The sequence below is a fragment of the Canis lupus genome, chromosome 1 (assembly GCF_048164855.1).
Source record: "Canis lupus baileyi chromosome 1, mCanLup2.hap1, whole genome shotgun sequence".
NCBI classification, from domain to species: Eukaryota; Metazoa; Chordata; class Mammalia; order Carnivora; family Canidae; genus Canis; species Canis lupus.
The window spans coordinates 47451074-47464337 of NC_132838.1; the positions used below are offsets into that span (position 1 = coordinate 47451074).

At 36.6% G+C, this 13264-nt stretch overlaps 1 protein-coding gene and 1 long non-coding RNA gene across 12 annotated transcripts in view; both read left to right on the plus strand.

The window, feature by feature from the left end:
• ARID1B (AT-rich interaction domain 1B) overlaps positions 1-13264 on the plus strand; it is a 434837-nt gene that overhangs the window by 177404 nt on the left and 244169 nt on the right. The window lies entirely within an intron of this gene.
• The window catches only part of LOC140634996 (uncharacterized), a 36523-nt gene continuing 29937 nt past the window's right edge, over positions 6679-13264 (plus strand). Inside the window, exon 1 of the long non-coding RNA XR_012032324.1 lies at positions 6679-9322. This is a non-coding gene — a long non-coding RNA (uncharacterized lncRNA). The remainder of the gene's footprint in view (positions 9323-13264) is intronic.

Consider the following 13264-nt stretch of genomic DNA (forward strand, 5'->3'; position numbering starts at 1 on the left):
AGAGCACAGAGCCCAGTAAGGGACTTGATTTCACAACCCTGAGATCATGACCTTAGCTAAAACCATGACCAAGCTAAACCAATTAAGCTATCTAGGTGTCCCAGTCAATTTAACTTTTGAAGTAATATTCTCTCAATTAAATCTGTTTGGTCTGAGACCAGTTACTTATATTACATATAATTTGTTGATTCTTGATTATTTTGGCATTAGAATAATGGTGACTCTTAAGTTTATATAGTTATATACGTATCCCTCTGTACCTCATTTATGAACTGCTTCTAGAATATAATTTTGAGTGCCTCATAATATGAAACTTCATAAAATATTTGTTAGGAAATTCTTCCTGAGATTAACTTAAAATGCTTTCTTGAATTTGAGTTTTACTTCTGCTTTCTTAAGCCAAATGAGATAAATCTAAATCCCTTGTCTCTATCGTGGCTATCCAGATACTTGAAGATAGTTTTCATTTTACCTTGTTTTTTACTAGGCTAATTAATTAGTTCCTTTATTTTCTCCATTAAGTGGTTTCAAATCTGTCACCCTACTTAAAATTCTTTGGTAAACTTCATTTTGTGTAAGTGCCTCCAAATAGCAATCCACAACCAGACTGAATACTCCAACAAAAGTATGGCTGGTATGGATAGAGCCAATTTGTCACTACCTTTGTTCTGGACCTTTATGATGGTAGGGACTGTGTTTCATAGCAGCTACATCCCACTCTGACCCTGTGTTGGGAGGTGCTTCGAAGGCACATGTCTCATCTGTCCTGTACTATACCCTTACTGAGTGCTGTCTTACTTTTTTTGAGTCATTGTTCAACCCTACTAATATGTATTTGGATCCCAAATGTAGCATCTGTTGTATTTAATATAATTTCTACCTTTATGTCCTCTGTAAATTCATTTCATTATAACTCTTAATATAAAAAAATTAAATAGACTAAATGCAGCACTTTTTGACGTTTTGGTGGTTGCCCTTCATCTAAGTATAAAAATCTAGAGCTTCTGTGTGTTCTTGGCCTTACATAACATATTAACCACCACACCATCCTAAGAGACTTAGCCAGAAACTGGATGGGAGTCCAGAACAATTAGGACCATAGTCCTGTTATACATATAAAGACTCCATAATATTAAAAGTTATATATAAGTTGCTTCTGAATTAATTTTGTCTTCATCAAGCCCAAGTTTTCTGCATGAGAGATGAAAATTGACTTTGTAAGCCAGTTCATATTGCTGTATCAAGTGATACGTGTTGGCTTCTTCCCTGTAACCAGGAGGAATACCCAAAATAAACATCAAGAAAAGATAGAAGAACCTGTGCCTACCCTAGAGGGGCCCTGGAAACAGAGCCTGAATGTCCTGGGTCCAAGGCACATGAGAGTTCCCCTAGTCTTGGGGTCTTTGAAATGAAGTGGTCTTGCTTGAAGGATCTCCAGTTTCAGAGAATGAGACTGTTGGTCACAGAAGCCGCTGGCCTATCCCATGAGGTGGTTAGTGGAGGCGGCAGGTAGTGTGTGTGTTTGGGGGTGGGGGGGCTCTCCTTTATATCTTCCTTATTTTTCTGTATTCATCTGTGTATCTGACACATGCTTCATGCTTTTCTTTCCATTACAAAATGTCCAGGACTGAGGGGATGTTGGATCCTAGGGAATGTTAAACTGGCGTAGTCTTTTCTAGGGATAAGATAGTTCCCTTGGGGGAACATGTATGGGGGCCTGGTATTGGGGAGGAGAGCAGGGTACCTGCTCTACAGTACGCAGTGTCTTTGCTTCCTTGCTCATCACTGCCTGTAGGAATGGAGGAGAGCATGAGCCTAGTGAGTCACTAAGAACAAGACATCCTATTTTGATGGGGTCTTGGGTGTCTCCACCTAAGACATGTATGTATGCATGGAGAGGAGGCACACAGTTTTTGCCTGTATTAAGCCACTTCTGCCCTCCTCAATCTTACATCTTTTCTCTCTAAAGAAGCCAGGGCTTTCTTTCTGGACATAGGTTACTTGAGAGGTAGAACACTTAAAAATTAAGAATTTGACAATACATTTTATAGATTGGAAAACAAATGCTTCAGACCAGTGCTGTTTCATGTAGTGACAGGTGGGAAATAATCCTCTAGAGATGGTCTCTAGGTACAGTATTCTTTTCCTTCTTCATTTGTAGGCCCTTTATGACTGATAACCATGCAAGCTACTCTTAATTGGCCAGCAGTTTTGGCTTGAATTGGGGTTGAGGAATGGCATGTTCCACTCTACTGAAACTTTTAATGAGATTTTCATTAAGTGAATTCTGTATCTTCCCTCAAAAGGACAAATATATGAGTGAATTTGGAAGCTGAATATCGCCCTGTTTGCAGTATTTGTAACAGAAAGTGTGTTACAAAGACTTTGATAGTCTAGATCTACACCATCCAACAGAATTTTCTGGGATTAAAATATTCCATATCTGTGTCATATAGTATGTTAGCCACTTGCCATATGTTGTTATGTAGCACTTGAAATATGGCTAGTGTGAAGAACTGAATTTTGAATTTTAATTAAATTTAAAATAGCCACATGTGGCTAATGGCTTCCGTATTGGACAGCACATTTCTCTCATGGATCCTATGTAGTCTTGTTTTTACTACAGTGGATTTTGGTAAAATAACAATGTGCTTGCTCATATTCAGGCTTTCAGTGCATTTTGAACTAGGATTTAAGTCTGACTCATTCATTCATGTGTATAGGAGATTATAGGTACAAATATATTTTAGGTGTAGAGTGACTCCCTTGCAGTGTTTTGGTGTATAGATAGAAAACTTAAGATTTCAGGAGTAAGGTAATTGTATCTTCAGTGGATGACTGCTGTGTGCTGGAACATTCTTTCAGAAGTTAGAAAGCTGAAGAGCTTACATGTCTTTCTACTTGCCTCTTTAACTGCACTTTCAATTATCTATATTAATGGAAATAGTTATTCCTGAGGTCATTACCTTAAGGATGTCTTCTGGATGCATCCACCTCCCTTCCACACATACACCAATATCCAGGTCAGCTTCAGCTCTGAGGAGTCCAGGCCTGTGGGCACCAACTATAGGTCAAACAGCAGTGTGACCCGTGGATAGCAGAGTGTATCACATGGACTTCCAGGATTCTGCTTGCCTGGACCACTGTGCAGGTGTAAGCTGCAGCTTTCGGAAACGGAATGTAAAATGTCTTAAGGTCTATGATTTGGCATCTTTCTTAGAACTTCAGTGTCATATCTGAGAAGTAGCCTAGGGTTCAGCCTATAGTATTGAAAATAGTTTCCTGGGAATGTGTCCAGAGGATGTCTACTGTTATTTAGGATATTTTTCCTTCTGTTTAATCACAAAGGGCATCAAGACGTGTGTTTTCCCATGAGTCTCCAATCATTTCATATTTACAGTGTGAGAATAAGTGGCAATTTCAGGGCAGCAGAGGAATTTTCTGACTTTTTAGGGCCGAGTTCCTCCTTTGCCAGGTGAGGAGGGATCTCCTAAAGGAGATGGCAATGCAAGGAAACCCTGATGCTGGTCCTCTTGCTGCCCAACAACTGGATTTCTGTTACGGAATTTGTATGTGGCACCGCCTTCCCCTTATACATAAGAGCTGCCACTTTTCACTATTTTAGTGCTCTGCATGTTTAGAATTTTCATAAGAACTATATTTTACATTTAAAATAATGTAGTTGGGTAGTTTAAATAATATGTTCCAGGATTTCTGATTCACTTGTCACCACCTTCAAAACTCAGCTTTTCCTTGTTGTCTACATTCATTCACTAAACACTACATTTAACAGTCATAGCCTATGTGTTTTATCTCTTCCCCGATATCACGAGTGACTCTTTTTTTCCGAGGTCATTATCTAAACCTAACCCCACCCCACCCCACCCCATTTAAAGAGGAGGAAAAACACCAGGAATGAGTAATAATAATTTTCTCAATATTTGTTGGATTCTTTGGCAGTAATGTACACTTCAGCATCAAAAGTAGATGGATGAGTTAGTGTTGCTTGTTGCTCTTACTCATTCAGTCTATAAACCTAACTTGTTTTATTTATGATGGGAGAAGAATATATGAATTCATTTTACTAAGCAGTTCTTGAGTTTTTGTAGTGTGCTATTTCAATGGACACATTCTTGGTTTGAGAAAGACGAAGAAATACAGAATACCTGAGATTATGAACACTTTTCAGCAAATATATTTTGTTTTGGTAGATATATTTGTTGTGGGATATTTCAGTATTCTCCATATGTCTTCAGTATTTCTTTTGAATAATAACTATTTTTAATTACAATCTGGATTTCTCTTTCCTCTTTTGAGAAATAATAGTGTCCTTCCCCTCCCCCTGTTCCCCTTTTGGGAAAAGTCAGTAATCTGGGCAATTTCTATTAAAAAAGCTCTATTACAACTAAGGAATGATTGTAGTCCACTTAATGAAGCAAAGCACAAAAGATGATGAGGACAGGAGCGATAGAGAGTCAGTTCACTAATGAAGCCACTTACTTTTGAAGGTAAGGAAAAAATAAAGAAGCCCACCTCTCTTTTTTCCAACCTGGTTGTTATCTGGAATTTTCAGTTAAGTAAAATCGTTAACTACTTATATGTGCTTCAAACTAAACACAAAACCCCAAAGACTATTTAATTATCACACTTTTGTTAATAAGATTATGGGACTTGCATAAGAAAGATACTGTGCAACATAGAATTCTTTCCTGTGATCATGAGAATATTTAGTTTGTGTTCTTTTTAATGATTGGGTCTAATACTCTGTTTTTTAGTCCATGAAGGGAGAAAGCAAGCAAATGACCGTTCCTTATCCTCTTGGAAAGGTCTTGCCTAATTCCAGTTGTTTGTTGTTACATTGTGTAGGGTTTTGTTCTTAAAAGCTCTTAAAAAGATGGATGTAATATCTTATTTCTCAAGATGGTTTCAATAAAATCTTAGTAGTTCACTAAAATTTTGTAAGATGTCTTTAGAAAAAAAAGTGTAACAGTTGCAGAGTTGAGTCGACTCCATTATCTGAGTCATTCCTTCTTTTTAAATATTTCACCCATTTAAAAAGTATGAATTTGTCTCCACCCCACCCTCCCCCATTAAATAAATAAATAATATTTAAAGCTGTAGATTTCTCCTGCTAGCTTTCTTTTGTGAGTGGTTTAGTTGGATGAGATCTGCAGGAGCACTGTTAAAAGTGGGAAGTGATTTAACATACCTTTGAGGCATTTGGCTGTAAAGATTTTGTTTCTGCTGAGAAAGCACCAAGGTATGAACTTCCCATGAGGGCGTGGTGGGGGTGGGCCACGGGCAGTGTGGATAGTGCTCTCAGCTCTGCTTGCTGTAGCTCTTTGTTCCGTCACTTTGGGTTGTTAGAAAGAGCGTTTCATTTTTCTACAGATTTCATACTGTAGATGGGAGCAGTCTACTTTCTGAATGAGTGAAGGTGAAGTGATATTCTTGCCCCCCACCCCTGATGCCCTTCTTTCATCCATTTCTGGCAGTTGAGAATTTTGTACACAGTGCATCTTCCTCTGGCGACCCAAGCTTAAATTTTCATTCAGGATTGTCTTTGAAGTTTACGCACATCGTGATTTAATTGAGAACATGATGTTCACCCCAAACTACTGTTACGATTTTTTAAAAGCAGTATTTCATTCTCCTTTACAATTCCTAAATTCTTTGCTTTAAAATAATAATAATAAAAGACATTTCTGTTTTCTGATGGGGAATTGGGCTTTGTACAAAATGTGTGATATGGCATCTGTTTGTGTGACAGATGCCCTTTATGGTCTCATAGTAAGTTCCCCTGTGCGTTGATATAATGGAATTATTGTTCTTAAAATAATTTATCCTCATTTATAGTAAACTACAATTATACTTTAATTTTATGATTTAAATATTAGTGCAACAAGTAAGAAATAACATGCACAAACTTTATTGACAAAGTACTGCCCTTAAAAGTATTATTTTTGTTTATGAGCAAATGTATTCTGTTTCTATGGGTTTGGGTATGCATTCCCTTCAGGTCTGTTTCCAAAGTGCAGCTTATTTACCAAAGCCTCAAAAATTTAAACAACAATTTCACTTCTGTTTTTTGTGTTTATTTTTTATGTGCGTACAGGGCAGTTGTCAAGGGGGGCGGGGGTGAACCCATATTATTCTCTGGGAAGGAAAAAGCCAGCCTGGTAAACTAGAATTAGGATTTGGATTTTGCAGTTTATAGGGTTTTAGAATCATTAGCATGCAGCACTTTCTTATGTTTTTTAAGACTTGAATTTAAAGAAGTGATTTTGTTCATTGAAGATGCAGAATTATTCCCTAAACATTGTAAGAAGCCAAGCACCAGTGTAGAGAGCAGAGCTCATGGGATTTGCCTGTATAGTTCAGGGACCACTTTGAAAAACCATTGCAAAATGGGCAGCCTTTTAATTTTGTTAAAAAGGAACAGATAATTGTAAAATGGAACATTGATTTCTAAATTTGAAGTTTTAGGTGTTCTCACAGAAAAGGAAAGAAATCACTCATAGAAAACAGAAACAGAAAGAAATTCCAAACTCCTCAGCTCTTACCAGGACATCCCTTGCTCACTAGTAAGTCAGAGCAGAGCCCCGAGTCCTTAAAATGGGCAGAACTTGCATGCTCTGTGGCTGAGTGCCTGCTGCCTGGGGTTACTTAATAGAAACCAAGTACTAAAGTAGTTTTTTTTTTTAATATATATTTTTTAAGACTTTATTTATTTATTCATAGAGATGCAGAGAGAGAAAGAAAATTTCTTTAGACACAGGCAGAGGGAGAAGCAGGCTCCATGCAGAGAGCCTGATGTGGGACTCGATCCTGGAACTCCAGGATCAGGCCCTGGGCTGCAGGCGGCGCTAAACCGCTGCGCCACCAGGGCTGCCCTACTAAAGTAGTTTTTACATTTAATGAACTTTCTACGTTTAATCAACTTTCTTTCACTGTCAGATTCCAAGCCAAAACTATATTTAAAAATGTGGTGCCATTCCACACAACCTACGGTGTGTGTTTTGGAGAGTAAAATGAAAGGAATCACTGGTGGGGACCTTTGGGAGGTAGTGAAGTGCTGACTCCAGAGAATTGTGACTTTGGCTCTTCCTTGTGGAACCCAGGTGACTTCAGTGCACAGCATTGAGCACAGCCCTTCAACCAGTTGCTAGCTGATGCCCATGGGCAAACACTGTACCTCCCCGCTTCTGCCCACATTTGGATCACCCTGGGTAGCAGAGCTACTCCATCAGCACATGTGCCTGGCCCTTTACCTGCTCTGGGTCTGTGTCTCAGGGTGACTGCTTGAGTGACCTCTTGATAGAAGCCTGGTGATCAGCAGTGCTAGTGGGAATACTTGAAATTAGTGATGAAGGGCATAATTGTGCATCACTTTTATCTCCTGTTGAATGTAAAATTGGTACACAGGTACTATTTGCTGTGGTTTCTTGAACTAGAAATAAATGGGCAAAGGAGGCTAAGGAACAACTCTGTCTGTTCGTATATTATTGAGATTTTGTTTTCTAAAGAATGTATTTCTAAAAAGAAAAAAATCATTCTGTGTATTCCATAATAAAGTGAGAAATACCATGTGGTGGGAGCAGCCTGCCAATTCTTCCCTTCTTATAAAAATAAGTCAACTCCACTATGCCACCCACTCTATTTTTACTAGAAAGAATGGGTGTACTGATTTATTTCATAGATAGTTTTTTATGTAATGTATATAATTTTGTATATACATATATATTCTTTAAAATACTATAAAAGGGTAAATGACAATTCAGCAGTGAATTCAAGTTTCTTTTTTTAACTTGTTATTTTAAAATTTCAAAATAAATGAGTAAAATGCATTGCAGTGCTTCTTAATTTTGTTTATATTTTTTAGTTTTAGAAAGTAGTTTTTCAGAAATCTGTATCTATGTCAATTTCTTTAGAAGTATTATATAGTTAACATAACTACTTTGGTAGGCTCTGTTTTAGTGGATTTTATTTAACTGTTGTATTTGTGCATCAATAAGGAATGTAGAAGAAAGAAAGAAACCTATTGCTCAGTGTTTTCTCTATTTAAAAAGAGCATTGCTGATTATTCTCACCACATAGGTAATATATATTCATTTATAAAGTTGAGATTACTATTTTCTGTATCTTAGATTTTTTTCTCCCTATATTCTTGAGTAATTTCTCTTAGAAAAACAGTCATATCACCTATGTACTGTTTTATAACCTGCTGAGACAACTTAATGTAATTTCTTATGAGATACAGTTATAGGCCATCATTTTAAATGATTGCGTAGCATTGATACAGAATAAGCCTGTTTCAGCAAGTATTAAACCAAAATATACTGTATAATTAAGTATTTCAGCTTTGAGTTGCCTTCTTTGTTATATTGAGCTTTAGGGTTCAAAATGATACTTAGACCAAAAAAAATTCTGAGTAGTATTTGCTAAGAGTGATCAAATGCTGTTTTATTTATTTTTTTATTAAATGCTACTTTAAATTAAGTCAGAACCATGGAAGAGTTTTATAAGTAAACAAGACTCCTCTAAACAAACGTTTCCTCTTGGTGTATTTATGTAAGATTCTCCCTGTTTCCAGAAATTGTATCATGTTTATTTTGAAAATAGAAATTTTTAATGTGGGATCCCTGGGTGGCGCAGCGGTTTGGCGCCTGCCTTTGGCCCAGGGCGCGATCCCGGAGACCCGGGATCGAATCCCACATCGGGCTCCCGGTGCATGGAGCCTGCTTCTCCCTCTGCCTGTGTCCCTGCCTCTCTCTCTCTCTCTGTAACTATCATAAATAAAAAATAAAAATTAAAAAAAAAGAAATTTTTAATGTGCTTATGAAATAGAGGTCTCAGAGGGATGCAAGACTATGTATAGTATGAACTGGGCATGGCATAAATTTGGGTTCTTTAGCAGTTTTTGTGCCTTTTTCTTAAGAATAAATAGATGCTTGCCAAGTATGGAAAGAAGCTCCTTCAGAACATGTGAATGAGAGATCCTTGCAAACCATTCTTTTGTTTCAGTTTCCAAATCTCTTTTGTCACTCTTAGAAGCCATCAGAAAGATTCTGCATTTTGACTTTTACAGTTGTGGGGAACGTTGTCCTCAGTTCCACCCGCCTTTCCCTCCTCCTCAAAAAAAGCTAGCCTTGTCATGGACTCAGCTGCATGCCTTATTAACTCATCTTGTGACCTTTGGCTCATCAGGACTATGAGCTGTCAGAGCTCTCTGTGACATCACAGAGAGTAGTATGTGACTTGAATGGATATACTGCAGGTGCTGAATCAGCTTTTTTCATTCCCTTCCACATGAGAAAAGCAGGTGCTAAGTCTCATTTTGAGAATTTATCGCTGTTGGTGACACTTTAGAGACCACTCCGCTTTTTTGACTAATAGCCAAATGGAAGCTCATAGTCTGTTTTGGCCATAGAAGCCTTAAAATCCTACTAATTTCTTCCCTGATCCCCCCCCCCCACCCAAAAAAACCTTTTATGTTTTTGTGCTGAGACAAATATGATGACAGACAAATATGATGTTTTGTGTAGGGAAAATTCAGATAGGATTGAGGGATTTGTGGTTTTTAAATTTTTTTGTGGTAGCATAACATTCTTTGTATGCTCAGGATGTTGATGGTTGTATATCTTTGTCTCTGTGTGTAAAAAAATGTAAATTTGGAGTTACTGATTTTGAAAAAAAAAGATACATTTTTAAATCAGGTCTTTTTTAAAGAGCTTAACCTCAGTGGAAGTATGTATTCTCTTACCTGAAAAGGTTTCTTTTTTCATAAATATTTTAGAAAAAATTATTAAAATTACTAAAATTGTATTTATATCAGGTGTATTCAGTCTGTGAAGGTTTTATTTTGGATATTTGGGGAGAATGATTCTTTGGTTCTTTTTATTTTAGCTTGTAGGAAATGAAAATTATATGAACAGTCCAAGTATCAACGTAGATGAGGTGCTAAATAAATTGTAGTAAGCACTAGAGGACATAAGAATGTGTTAATCTCAAAGCTGCATGATGATTTTTGTGTTGTGAAAGGTTAGCTTTTCAATTGCAAGACTTAATTACTTTTCAGATGAATATTTCATAAGTTATTTTTTTCATTGAATATACATCTACATGCGTATTCTATTCCCCATGTGGTAGACATCGGTTAACAGCAGTTTTGAAATTCAGTTATTCCCCTGCAGCACCCCCCCCCCACCCAATCTTTGCATACAGCAGTGTAATCAAGAGGTTCTCGTTTTTAAAATATTTTTTAAAGGTTCAAAGTAATAACATAATTCAGCAGTGCTTTCCTTGCCATTACTTTGTTGATTCTTTTATTGAATGTGATGGCACAGCTGATTTCTCAATTTTATCCAGGCGTGCCCCTGTTAGAGTAGGAGACCAATGTTTTCCACCTTCACAAATGCATGTTTGTATCTCTAGGTGATGCTAGTATTTCTGCTTGTGTTTCAGCTCTCTTTCTTGCTCAGTATCCCTCTGACTTTATCTTAACAGTGTGGAAAGAAGGGTGTCTTTGAAGAAAAATTGCTGTTGATTATTCAGTGGCTGTTTTGTCCAGGTTACCAGGAGTTAATGGGATAAGTTAAATTTGTACTTGGATTCATGAATATGTATTAATAGTTGTAAAAAACTTAGAATAAACTTTTATTAAGTTTAAAATAAAAATGTCTTAGTTTCAATTTAGGGGGAAAATTATTGTAATACAAACATATAGATAAGTTTAATAGCCTTTTTTCCAGCTCTTCTATATCAAGTAAAAGTGCGAAATTTTAGAGCCTAATGTAGAGTTATAGCTTGCTAATTACCTTTGGGGGGGATTTGTAGACAGTAAAATTATTTTTTGTTAGCTTGATTATCCAGAAGTCATAATTAAATATACATTTATAGTTTATTGCACATCATACAAAAATACAGTAATCTTGACCAAGTTCTGAGAATTTTCAGATTATGTAATTAGTTTTGTCTTTAAGATGTAGGCAAAATACACTTTTTTAAATTACTGAGATATATCCTTTGTCAGCATGCTTTTCTTTCCTTTTTTTTTCCTTTTCCTTTGCTTTTATTTACTGCTAATGCAGTCTACTGGAACTGGATGGTATCTGGCCTTAGCACAGGGGCCACAACTCATGGTATGTCTCAGATACTTAGGATATGCTGCCCATTTCCTTTTTGGTAAATGGGATGAGCCTCGATTTGTATGTACTGCCAATTTATCATTCAACAAGATAGACTTCTAGCCAAACAAATCCCAGCTAACCATTTCTTAACTTGAAATTCACATTAAGATGTTAGGGTGGGCAAATAATACGTAACTGCTGGTATATTCCCAATATACCAAGATTTTAAAAAGAGGGGCAAACCAGAAAACAAAGTCTTAACTATAGAGACCTGCTAAGGGTTGCTGGAGGGGAGATGGGCAGGGGGGCTAAGTGGGTAATGGGGATGAAGGAGGGCACTTGTGAACATCACCAGGTATCCTGTGTTAAGAGGTGAAACACTAAATTCTACACCTGAAACCAATATTAAACTGTATGTTAACTGAAATTTATTTATTTATTTTTTAAAGATCTTATTTATTTATTTATTTATGAGAGAGAGACAGAGGGAGAAGCAGGCCTCCTGGAGGAAGCCTGATGTAGGACTTGATCTCAGAACCCCAGGATCACGACCTGAACCAAAGACAGACGCTCAACCACTGCCCAGGTGTCTCTGTTAACTGGAATTTAAATAAAAACTTGAAACAAAAAATAAAAAGCATACTTTAAAATCTTATTAATCTTCTTATTTTGATAGTGTAAATGCTTAGAGTGGTTTCAATTTGGGGAAACAGTTATCACAATATAGCATAGATAATTTTAACATGTTTTTCTTGCTCTTTTAATAGTCCATTTCCTTTTCCCTGTCCTTGCTGTTTGTATTGATAATGTTGTCTTTTTAATTGCCTTGATTGGAGACTTCATCTCAACCATCTTTAGAGAGATGTAAACCTAGTCTTTTGAGGGACTTTGAAGGGGTTAGAGTAATCTGTTTTTCAAAATATGCCTTGTATTTGAACATGTGAAGGTATGTTTACTGAAAACAAATTAGTTTTATACGTGTACCTGTAAATGCACATACATACACATATGTACACATATATACATATTTGCTTTTCAGATAAGAATATTCACAGTATTAAGACAAGAATCACTATAGGAAATGCCATTAAATAGGTATGAAAAAGTCATGAAGATAAATCAGTTGTCACCTGTCGGTTAATGATTAATTTGGAAATGGGATTTTTTACATTTTTTTCCTCCTGGTGCGCTTCCCTCTTTTGACTGATTTTCACTGCTCTGAATGATGAGTGAAATAGAGAGCGAGAAGAGGGAGAAAATGTGTGTATATCTGTGCAGTTGGTACATAAAATTTGTTTCAGTGCTTTAAAAATACAGTAATATGAATTTAGTTTATGTATGTCATTTGAAATAGAAATTTCCAATCTGCTCTTATGGGTTAAAGCATACGCATATTCATTATTGTTATTGTGAAAATTTAAGCTTTAGATTTCTGAATATATTTAATGTTTGAATTGATCAGTAAGTTGAAATTATCCTTATAACTTTAGCTTATAACTGTATTTGAAACACGAATACCCTATGAATGTGATTGGGGGGCTTGCGGGTGCTTTGACAAAAGTGAAAATAAGACTCACGAAGAACTTTGATTCATCCCATAGGAAGAACAGTTTCAGAATTTATTTTCCTTTTCAGTTAAGTAAATCTTTCCAGTAGACATATGCTGAGTTCACATTTGGGTAGAGTTTGGGCATTGAGCTCATGTCTTGTTCTTTATGTCCTTGGAAAAGACTGTTCCTGCTCTTACCTTCAATTACCAGCACACTTCCCCGGTTCCTCCCTGTCTGAGGCAGACTGATGTGCCTGTCACAGGGCCACTCTTTCACATGTCCTTAGCCAGACAACATCTTATCTGGATGTTTCTTGTTACCTAGAAATGGAAATGATTGTTTTGTTTTACCTTATTTTGGGGGAAATTTTTATTTTCTAGTTATCTTTACACCAGTGTCGGGCTTGAACTCATAATCCTGAGATCAAGAGTCGCACATTCTACTGACTGAGCCAGCCAGGTGCCTCTGGAAATTATTATTTTAAACTGTTGTTACTGATAATGCTACTTGGTAGCCAGTATTTTAGTTTTAGTACTAAGTGTTGTAATTTGATATAAGTATTTGGATATTTTGCTCATTTCGCCC